We start from the raw sequence: 12,135 nt of genomic DNA on the forward strand, positions 1-12,135 counted from the left end.
ATGGCAACAAATGTTACACCTGCACTTACCGCGCTCCGGTTCGAATCCAGTCGCATCTTCGATGCACCGATTCGTTACGGCGTGCCCCAGGGCCCGGCCTAATTTCTGGACATGCTCCAGAGACCGGTTCATTGTCAGTCGTAGTTTGCGGCTCACCGATTCGTGCCTCTGTCATGGGAATCATTTCAACTGTCACGAATCACGCTTCGATTCGAATCCAGTCGCATCCATGATGCAACGATTCGTCCCGGCGTGCCCCAGGTATTTTCGGCCACATTTCAGTACATGCTCCGGAGTCCGGTCGTTGTCAGTTGCAATCGCGACATGATCGACTCGTGCCTCTGTCATGGCACGTGCCTCTACCATGATAATCATTTCATCATTTCACTCATTTCACTGTCACGTACTGCGCCCCGATTCGAATCCAGTAGCATCCAAGATGCACCCATTCGTCCCGGCGCGCCCCAGTTGTCTTGGCCTCATTTCATTCGTACTCCATAGTCCGACTCATCATTTGTCGCAGTCGAAAAAAAAAACACATATATATATATATATATGTGTGTGTGTGTGTGTGTGTGTGTGTGTGTGTGTGTGTGTGTGTGTGTGTGTGTGTATACAAAAAAAAAAAAAAAAAACCTGTGTGTGTGTGTGTGTGTGTGTATGTATGTATGTATGTATGTATGTATGTGTATATATATATATAAAGTAGTATAAATAAAACGTTTGGGCCTCAGCCAACACCTGCATCAGAACTTGGTTAGCTATCAGTTGCGGCATAACCAATTCATGCCTTTGCCAGGGCAAACATTTCACGGTTACATACCACACTCCAATTCAAATTCAGTCGCATCCGTGATGCACCAATGTACTCCAGCATGCACCAGCGTTTCTTTTGGCTCATTTCAGTACGTACTCCAGAGTCCGGGTCGCTGTCAGTTGCAGCTGCGGCACGACCGATTCGTGCCTCTGTCATGGCGAAGCATTTCTCATTCATTTCACTCTAAGGCAAACATTTCATTTATTTTGTTGTCGCATGCCGCGCCCCGATTCAAGTTCAGGGCATCCGTCAGACATCGATTCATCCTGGCAAGCCCCAGTTGGCGTGGCCTCATTGGCGCAGTCATGGCACACCGATTCGTGCCTCTGTCATGGCACAAACAGTTCACTCATTTATTTAATGCCATGCACCTGTCGCTTTAACATGTTACAATTTACCTTTCAAACCAGGTAGTCAAACCCTCCAACGGTTCTCATCTGTCATTTCCTCCAGGTCAGCGGGGGGCCACACCCCATCTTCCTTCGAAGCTCAGTCATGGTCCCGATTCGTTGAAACCTTCGCCTCGCTACTATACCCCCTCGTAGTCACAGCACATCCAAGTTTTAACTTTTTTTTTTTTTTTTTCAATCGTCGCAATACGCATCCAATCACAACTTCTTGCATTTCATTGCAAGCACACATCGAAACATAACTTCTTGCTATTATTGCAAGCACACATCCCATGACTTCTTGCAATCGTTGCAAGTACGCATCCAACAGAACGTCTTGCAATCGTTGCAAACACACATCCAAGCACAATTTCTTGCAATCATTTCAAACACGCATCCAATCATAAAACTTCTTGCAAACGTTGCAGGCATGCATTCAAGCATAACTTCTTGCAGTCATTGCGAGTATGCATCCAAGCTTAAACTCTTGCAGTCTTGCAAGCACATGCAGCAATACGAACTTTCACAGTCACTACAAACACATCTCCACCGACAGAAACCCCCTTGCAATCGTTGCAAGCACACATTCAAGCACAAATCTTACAATCATTACAAGACACGCATCTTAGCATAACTTCTTGCAATCATTGCAAGCACGCATCCAGTCACAACTTCTTGCAAAATGTTGCAGGGACACACCCAAGCATAATTTCTTGCAATCATGGCAAGCATGCATCCAAACACAACTTTATAATCGTTACAGACACGCATCCAAGTATAACTCCTGCAGCCTGTGCAAGCACATGCAGTAATACGGACTTCCCGCAGCCACGGCTAACACATCACCATTGACACAAACTCCCTGGCAATTGGCAAACACGTATTTAAGCACAACTCTTGCAATCATTGCAGGGCTCGCATCTTAGTATGATTTCTTGCAATCAGTACAAACACATTTCTAGTGGCACACAATCAGTCACACATCATTCTTCAGTGGCACTTAATCGGCCACTTGTCTCCAGTGGCATTTTACACGAGGCACTCATCAATTTCTGTGTCATTTCTCGCTTAGGTCAGTTGACTTCAGGTTCCACCCCGCACCAGGTATCGTATTACCACACACAGCTGGCTCCTCATAACATCATCAGGCTATACCTAGCCAACATCCAGCATTTCTTGCCCTCACAGGACCCCAGAGAGTCATCCGTGTTCACGACTCATACAGTAGGATCCTTTCTACGTGGCGTCCAGGAGCATCAGCCCATAGCTAAACGGCAAACGATTGCCCATCACAACTGCCATCTTCAGGGACATGTCAAAACCTCAGACATTCCCCAGTCTAGTCATACAAGCAGCCATCTACCTGGCCCTCTGTGGTTTTCTACGGCCTAACTAATTCACTTTACTGGCACAGGCAGCCAGGTACTACGTAGACACAACTTGAGTCGCTGGTAACACCATTATGTCCTTCAGCTTGTAGTCTCAAAAAACGCAATAATCCGGAACCGAGGTCTACAATAACCTCCTCCGAATTAATGAATACCACGCAAGCCAGCCTTCCCCTTGACAAATTGACCCGTATCAGGTTAGTTCCCCAAGACTTCACCCATACACGGGTGTGTACTAACAAGTAGCTGCAGTCTTTCCTAAGAATGTGGACCTATCAATGCCGGAAGGTCCCGTACTACATGGATCGGTGTATCAATGATTATACCGTAACTCTAGGGTCTTATCACCTACGTCGCCCTTGTCACCCCAGGTAGCGTCAGATGCCACAGGCATCGCGGCAATTTTTGGCCATCATCGGTTTACAAGTACATGGTCCCCAGATACACTCCAGGGTCTTGACTGGACAGGACAGGCCGTGGCTTTGCCACCGACATCCGGTCCGAGGCGAGCCTCTTAATGAGGCCAGGTCCGCATCGCTCTGTGATGTCCTTCCTGCGCACGCTGGTGTAATTATCTTGGCAACACCAGTTAATGTCCACTGCATGTTCGTTCCAGGCTGCCATCTTCTGGGACATGTCTACTATATTAACCAGTACGCGATTGGGCATTCTCCCCAGTTTGGTCATACAAGCAGCCATTACTTGGCCTATCACGGGTTCTGGCAGCCCAGCGAGTTCACCCGCAGCTATCCCGCAGGCCAAGTTCTGTGTAGTTGGCTCGCTGCCAACACCATTTCATCCTCCACCCTGCAGTGTCCAAAACCCAGCAATCAAGCTCCAGGATAGACATCCATCTCCATAAAGTAAACAACGTCCGGTGGCCAGTAACCATACTCGACCGCCTACTGTCACTCCTACCGGAACACTCAAACTCTAGTCCCCTATTACCTTTTCGGGCAACCCTCGAGTGCCTGCCAGTTCATCAAACACCTGGGGGTTCTTCTACGCTGCCTACACCTCGACCCCAGTCAGCACTCCAGTCACTCTTTTGGGGCAGCCTTGGCAGCATGTCGGAATGGGTCCCAGACCATGTCATCAAGAGACTTAGCAGGTGAAACTCTGCCTACCTCGCCCGGTACGTCCCCACTCCTTAGGTGGAAACGGCACGAGCATTCACCAAACTTGCTCAAATAAATAATGCCAGAACTAATAAAACCACACCCCTACCTGAATGTTTTTGCCCCCTTATTCTGGCATACTGACCAGCAGACCAAGGCACACTTTCAGGTCCATTTCATATGGTAAGTCCACACTTCCAGGCTATTTCCGATGGTAAGTTTTATGTTAACTACAAATGTTATCTATGTCCATATCGGACATAGGGCTCCACCCATAAGTAGGAAGGCCAGTATGGTGGCCTGAATTTATGGGAGGAGCCCGGGGGGTATTTAAGCAGCCCGCTCACCTGTGATGCTTGTCGGTTGCCTGTGCGCGATACCCACCCTCCCATCCCCATTTCAAGGCATTCATTTCATTCATTCATTTCATTCATTTCTCTCTACAGAATAATCATTTCTTAAACTAGGGTATGCCCCCTTATTCTGGCATACCGACCAGCAGACCAAGGCACACTTTCAGGTCCATTTCATATGGTAAGTCCACACTTCCAGGCTATTTCCGATGGTAAGTTTTATGTTAACTACAAATGTTATCTATGTCCATATCGGACATAGGGCTCCACCCATAAAAAAAAATATATATATATATATATATATATATATATATATATATATATATATATATATATATATATATATATATATATATATATATATATATATATATATATATATATATAAATTTTTTTTTTTTTTTTTTTCATTATTAATTTTTGTGATCACGTAATTGCATTTTTTGTATACGTTTTATAAGTATATTACGGTATATTTATTCAGCGTTGCACTTTTTTTTTTTTCTCTTTTTTTTTTTTTTAATTTTTTCTATTTATTCTATTGCATTTTTTTGTATGCATTTATATTTAAGTATATCACGGTATATTTATCCAGGGCTGCACTTTTCTGTATATGCTACATTTGTGCCCCCTATCAGGGTTATAAGTGTTCAGCTGCAGGGTATCTTCACAGGTTACACATATTTATCACTTAATTATTTATTCACCTAGTGCAAATTTTTTTTCTTTTAGAACTAAACACATAACTGCAGCGTTCAGAGTCAGGCCTGATCCCTGCGATCGCTAAAAGTTTTTTTGATAGCGTTTGATACAGTTGCTGACAGCCTAGGACCTTTTTTTTACCTGTGAGTCTCATTACTGTACCAGTAAATTTAGAGCCCAAAATGTCAAATCAAAGGTACAGTAGTGAAGAGGCCTACACGTTTCTGAGCATGACAGATAGTGAAGAGGAAGTCACTCATCTGTCAGATTCGGGCTCAGAATATGATCCTGTAGAGGACAGCGGCTCCATGACAGATAGCTCTGAAAACGGAGTTGTGGTCCCTGCCAAGGTCAGGCATACCAGACCCCGATCTTCTGCTGTTGTTGTTGATGTGCAAGAACCACAGGGCTCTCGTATGGAGCAGTGAAGTACTAGTGCCGCTCATCCTTCTGGTGAACTGGCAAGCACCAGCGGCCTAGTACACCCTGGTCATAGTCACACCAGCACTGCAGTATCACGTGGTGAGTCCCATAAGTGAAGTTCAAACTGGCGAGCACAAGTAGTGTCCCTCTGCCACCAAGAAGACAAACACAGTCCTATCGAGCCCATAGTGCCCTTCCTGCTGCATTCGCCAGTCCTAATTGGGAGCCCACCACTTCTGCAGCATCCTTACTTCCCCCATTCACTGGCCAACCCGGAATTCAGGTGGAAACAGTTGAGTTTACGCCACTTGATTTTTATTCGCTGCTTTTCGCGGAAGATCTCTATAGATCTATTGTGGACCAAAGCAATTTGTATGCTGGTCAATTCATTGCCGCTAATCCCAAGTTCTCCCTTGCCAGAGATTGGAAACCAATTACGGTTTCCAAATTTAAGACCTTTCTGGGCCTATCCCTCGACATGAGCATAACTAAAAAGAGTGAGTTGTGGTCATATTGGTCCACTGACCCAATTTACCATATGCCCGTGTTCTCTGCCTCCATGGCCAGGGCACGATACAAGCAGATCTTGCAGTTCATGCATTTCAACAACAATGAACTCCGTTGTCCTGGTGGAGACCCTGGATACGATCAGCTCTACAAAATTCGGCCCCTCGTAAACCACTTCAACCAACGTTTTGCAGCCTTGTTTACTCCCCATCAAGTTATCTGTGTTGATGAGTCCCTGATTAAATTTTTTGGCTGCTTGTCATTCAAACAGTATCTTCCAGCAAGCGTGCCAGATACGGGGTCAAGATGTATAAGCTCTGTGACAGGGCCACAGGCTATAAATGTAGTTTTATAGTTTACGAGGGAAAAGATAGTCACGTAGAGCTGCCAAACTGCCCAGATTACATAGAGAGCGCTGGTAAGATTGTGTGGGACTTGGTGTCACCCTTATTTGGAAAGGGGTACCATTTGTATGTGGACAATTATTACACGAGCGTGCCACTTTTTAGTCAATTGTTTGATGATCAGATTGGCACCGTGCAATCTAATCGCCGGGGCTTTCCCCAGCGGCTTGTAGATTCCTGTCTTAGGCTGGGGGAGAGAGCCTGCTTGAAGTGTAATAACTTGCTCGCTTTTAAGTGGAGGGATAATAAGAATGTTTTTGTTCTTTCCTTCCTTCATGCAGACGCGATGGTCCAAATTCCTACGGCGACTGGTGTTTAGGAGAAACTCCTCTGTGTCCACGAATATAACCAAAATAAGGGAGGGGTGGACCTCAACGACCAGTTTTTTGACGCCGTACCTAGTTGCCCGTAAGGCCAGACGCTGGTACAAAAAAAGGGTCTGTTTATTTATTTCAATTGGCTTTGCTGAACACTCATGTTCTATACAGAGCTTCAGGATGGACTGGATCCTTCCTTAAATTCCAAGAAGAGATCATCAGTGCCCTTCTGTATCCAGACGGTGCTCCACCTTTCCCAATCCAAATGCAGTAAGCCGGCTGCATGAGAGGCATTTTCCGTATGTCCTCTCGAGTACCCCTACCCAACGAGCCCCCCAAAGAAAATGTCGTGTCTGTAGAAAGCGCGATTATATGCATGACACCTGCTATTTTTGTCCCTCCTGTCCTGACAATACCGGTCTTTGCATTGGTGAATGTTTTGAGCGCTATCATACACTAGTTGAGTATTAGCATAGGGTACAGCACTGCACAGACTAGGACACACTTTCACAGGGTCTCCCAAGATGCCATCGCATTTTGAGAGACCCAAACCTGGAACCGTTACAGTTACAATTAAAAAAAAAAAAAACATAAAAAAACCATAAAATAGTTGTCATTTTATTGTTCTCTCTATTGTTCTGCTCTCCTTTTTACTGTATTCTATTCTGCAATGTTTTATCATGTTTGCTTTTCAGGTATGTATTTTTTTTATACTTTACTGTGAATTTATTGTTAACCATTTTTTTGTTTTCAGGTACGCCATTCAGCTGCAGCATGGATTTATTTATCTTGACAGCAACAGCTTTTTGCTCCCACGATACATAAAGCCGTGACTCCAGCACTGTAGGAGGTGATTTCACCACCACAGTTAAAAACAAAAAGGTGCTATATGTCCATCATTAGAAGTGGGTGGATGAAGGGAGGTATTCTAATGGTGGGCATGCTCACCGATCAATCTCTTTCTTTTTTTTGTTTTTTGTTCAGCCCACAGGCTGCATGGGAAAAAAAAGATTACAATATATGCCCAACAAGGACCAGCAACTTTGGTTATACCAGAATTTAAGTTTAGATATCATTCTTTTCAGCCAGCGGTCGGCTTTCATGTAGAAGCAATCCTAGCAGCTAATGTTATCGAAATTTGGCTGCACACAGCCAAATCTCCTGTTTCTAATAATAATAACAATTTCATCTAATGATGATATAAATGCATCTCACCTTCTGATCGTATGCCATCCTCTGCCGTAGCCCATCCTATGGTGTGTGCCCCATTACCCACAAACAGACATCAACTCCTTCTTACATTCTCATCCCAGCGAGACTGAATGCCACAGCCCTCAGTCTGCCTCTTTTATTCAAAGACAACAAAAGCAATCACAAACAGGAAGCCCTGGCCCCAACAGCCAATCGCTTCCTTCACAGGATATGACCTCACAGGATATGGCCAAACAAGGATTTAACACAACAAAATACAACCAAATGACGATAACCAGAGTTCCTTGTGGATGGGAGATTATCTGCAGGTGTACGTCATGGCACCCCAAATATGTTGATCAGGCATAGCAGGGTGACAAGAGCAAACAACCGCTAAACCGATAATGTCTTTGCAGAGCGAACACACCCCCACCAGACGATCGTTCTGTGCATTGTACAGGGGCCCTTTGCTGGCGGACATGTCTTCTCTCCACAAACACCTCTCTCCAAACACCAGGAAGTTTTCCACTACCTAACAGGTCTCAACCAGCGTCAGTCTGCCCCAGTCAGCTCTTTAGAGCGGGCTGAGAGAGAACAGACACTGGGAGACTCTTATGAGGATGGGATAAACAGTTCCATCTCTGTATTTGCAGACGATACTAAGCTAAGCAGGGCAATAACTTCTCCGCAGGATGTGGAAATCTTGCAAAAAGACCTGAACAAATTAATGGGGTGGGCGACTACATGGCAAATGAGGTTCAATGTAGAAAAATGTAAAATAATGCATTTGGGTGTCAAAAATATGAATGCAATCTATACACTGGGGGGAGAACCTCTGGGGGAATCTAGGATGGAAAAGGACTTGGGGGTCCTAGTGGATGATAGGCTCAGCAACGGCATGCAATGCCAAGCTGCTGCTAATAAAGCAAACAGAATATTGGCATGCATTAAAAGGGGGATCAACTGCAGAGATAAAACGATAATTCTCCCGCTCTACAAGACTCTGGTCCGCCCGCACCTGGAGTATGCTGTCCAGTTCTGGGCACCAGTCCTCAGGAGGGACGTACTGGAAATGGAGCGAGTACAAAGAAGGGCAACAAAGCTAATAAAGGGTCTGGAGGATCTTAGTTATGAGGAAAGGTTGCGAGCACTGAACTTATTCTCTCTGGAGAAGAGACGCTTGAGAGGGGATATGATTTCATTATACAAATACCGGACTGGTGACCCCACAATATACAAATACCGGACTGGTGACCCCACAATAGGGATAAAACTTTTTCGCAGAAGAGAGTTTAATAAGACTCGTGGCCACTCATTGCAATTAGAGGAAAAGAGGTTTAACCTTAAACTACGTAGAGGGTTCTTTACTGTAAGAGCGGCAAGGATGTGGAATTCCCTTCCACAGGCGGTGGTCTCAGCGGGGAGCATTGATAGCTTCAAGAAACTATTAGATAATCACCTGAATGACCGCAATATACAGGGATATGTAATGTAATACTGACACATAATCACACACATAGGTTGGACTTGATGGACTTGTGTCTTTTTTCAACCTCACCTACTATGTAACTATGTAACTATGACAATATATTAATATAACATTTTCCACAACACTAATAAGCCTCTAGACTGCGTTTACAAGCAGTGGGAGGGAATGCCCCCCCCTCCCACCGTCTTCCATGGTTTTCTCTGGCTTTTCTGTCCCAACAGGGAACCTGAGAATGCAGCCGGTGGTTCCGGCAGCTGACCATAGAGCTGATCAGAGACCAGAATGGCTCCAATCATCTCTATGGCCTAAGAAAACGGACGTTAAGTGCCGGTTCACACAGGGGCGGCACGACTTGCAGGTCGCCTCACCGAGGCGACCTGCACCCGACTTCGGCGACTTGCAAAACGACTTCTGTATAGAAGTCAATGCAAGTCGCCTGAAGTCGCCCCAAAAATACTACAGGAACCTTTTTCTAAGTCGGAGCGACTTGCGTCGCTCCTATTAGAACGGTTCCTTAGTACAGAACGGGAGGCGACTTGTCAGGCGCCTAGGTCACCTGACAAGTCGCCCCTGTGTGAACCGGCAGTAAGAGCATTTCATGACTTAGATTTCGCCGGATGTAAATAGCGCCATTGGGAAATTGGGAAAGCATTTTTATCACACCGATCTTGGTGTCATCAGATGCTTTGAGAGCAGAGGAGAGATCTAGGGTCTAATAGACCCCAATTTTTTCAAAAAAGAGTACCTGTCACTACCTATAGCTATCATAGGGGATATTTACATTCCCTGAGATAACAATAAAAATGATAAAAAAATGAAAGGAACAGGTTAAAAATAAAATAAAAAAGCAAACTAAATAATTATTAAAAAAAAAGCACCCCTGACCCCCCTCTCTCGTGCAAAGGTGAATGCAAGTGTCGGTCTGGCGTCATATGTAAACAGCAATTGCACCATGCATGTGAGGTATCGCCGCTGAGGATAGTAATTTTAGCAGTAGACCTACTCTGTAAATCTAAAGTACTAACCTGTAAAGGCTTTTAAAAATGTATGCAGTTTGTCACCACAACACGTTTCTGCGCAATTTCAAAGCATGTCGTGTTTGGTATCCATGTACTCGGCCTAAGATCATCTTTTTTTATTTCATCAAACATTTGGGCAATATAGTGTGTTTTTTAGTGCATTAAAATTTAAAAAAGAGTGTGTTTGTTTGTTTTTTTCCAAAAAAAAATGCATTTGAAAAATCGCTGCGCAATTAATGTGTGAAAAAAAAATGAAACATCCACCATTTTAATCTGTAGGGCCTTTGCTTTAAAAAAATATATAATGTTTGGGGGTTCAAAGTAATTTTCTTGCAAAAAAAATAATTTTTTCATGTAAACAAAAAGTGCCAGAAAGGGCTTTGTCTTCAAGTGGTTAGAAGAGTGGGTGATGTGTGACATAAGCTTCTAAATGTTGTGCATAAAATGCCAGGACAGTTCAAAACCCCCCCAAATGACCCCATTTTGGAAAGTAGACACCCCAAGCTATTTGCTGAGAGGTATGGTGAGTATTTTGCAGACCTCGCTTTTTGTCACACAGTTTTGAAAATTGAAAAAAATTAAAAAATAAAAAAAAAAATTATTTTTTCTTCATTTTCAAAAACAAATGAGAGCTGCAAAATACTCACCATACCTCTCATCAAATAGCTTGGGGTGTCTAATTTCCAAAATGGGGTCATTTGGGGGGGTTTTGTGCCATCTGGGTATTTTATGGCCTTCAAAACTGTGATAGGTAGTGAGGAGTGAAATCAAGAATTTACACCCTTAGAAATCCTAAAGGCGGTGATTGGATTTTGGGGCCCCGTACGCGGCTAGGCTCCCAAAAAGTCCCACACATGTGGTATCCCCATACTCAGGAGAAGCAACAGAATGTATTTTGGGGTGCAATTCCACATATAACCATGGCCTGTGTGAGCAATATATCATTTAGTTACAACTTTTTGTAATTTTTTTTTTTTTTTTTACAAAAGGACTACAAGGCCTTCATGTAGCTAATGACTTTGGCCCCGTCGGGTCTCTGATAAAGTATTGATCTCGGATGGTGTCTTTTGTTCGCATATGAGGGGTAAATAGCAGAGCATCTCCCATATCACACCCAACATTCCTGCAGTTTCTAAAAGGAAACTGTTATATGAATTTGGTTCTGAAACTAAAGCCGGCCCCATGTGTACAGATAACTATTAATCCATTACCAGCAATATTTCATACAAACCAATCCTTGTTTCTTATCCCTATTCTAACACACACACACACACACTTTCAGCTATTTAACCGCTTCCTGACCACCTCACGCAGATATACTGCGGCAGAAGGGCACATACAGGCAGAATCATGTACCTGTACGTTGCCCTTTAAGCGGCGGCTTGCCATTCTGCCTAGTGACACTGATCTCTGCTCCCTGTGATCGGGAGCGGTGATCAGTGACGTGTCACCCGTAGCCACGCCCCCTAACAGTTAGAATCACTCCCTTCACCCCTAACCCCTTCACTGCCAGTGTCATTTTTACAGTAATCCGTGCAATTTTATAGCACTGATCGCTGTATAAATGACAATGGTCCCAAAAATGTGTCAAAATTGTCCGATGTGTCCGCCATAATGTCGCAGTCATGATAAAAATCGCAGATCGCCGCCATTACTAGTAAAAAAAATAATTTAATAAAAATGCCATAAAACTATCCCCTGTTTTGTAGACACGATAACTTTTGTGCAAACCAATCAAACGCTTATTGCGATATTTTTGTTAAACAAAAAAAAAGTAGAAGAATACGTATCGGCCTAAACTGAGGAAAAGTTTTATATATTTTTGGGGGATATTTATTATAGCAAAAAGTAAAAAATAATGCGTTTTTTTTCAAAATTGACGCTTTTTTTTTATAGCGCAAAAAATAAAAACCGCAGAGGTGATCAAAAAAAAAAAATCTCTATTTGTGGGGAAAAAAGGAGCAACGTCGCACGACCGCGCAATTGTCAGTTAACGTGACGCAGTGCGAATTGCAAAA

This window comes from Aquarana catesbeiana, linkage group LG01 (assembly GCF_042186555.1).
Source record: "Aquarana catesbeiana isolate 2022-GZ linkage group LG01, ASM4218655v1, whole genome shotgun sequence".
NCBI lineage: Eukaryota > Metazoa > Chordata > Amphibia > Anura > Ranidae > Aquarana > Aquarana catesbeiana.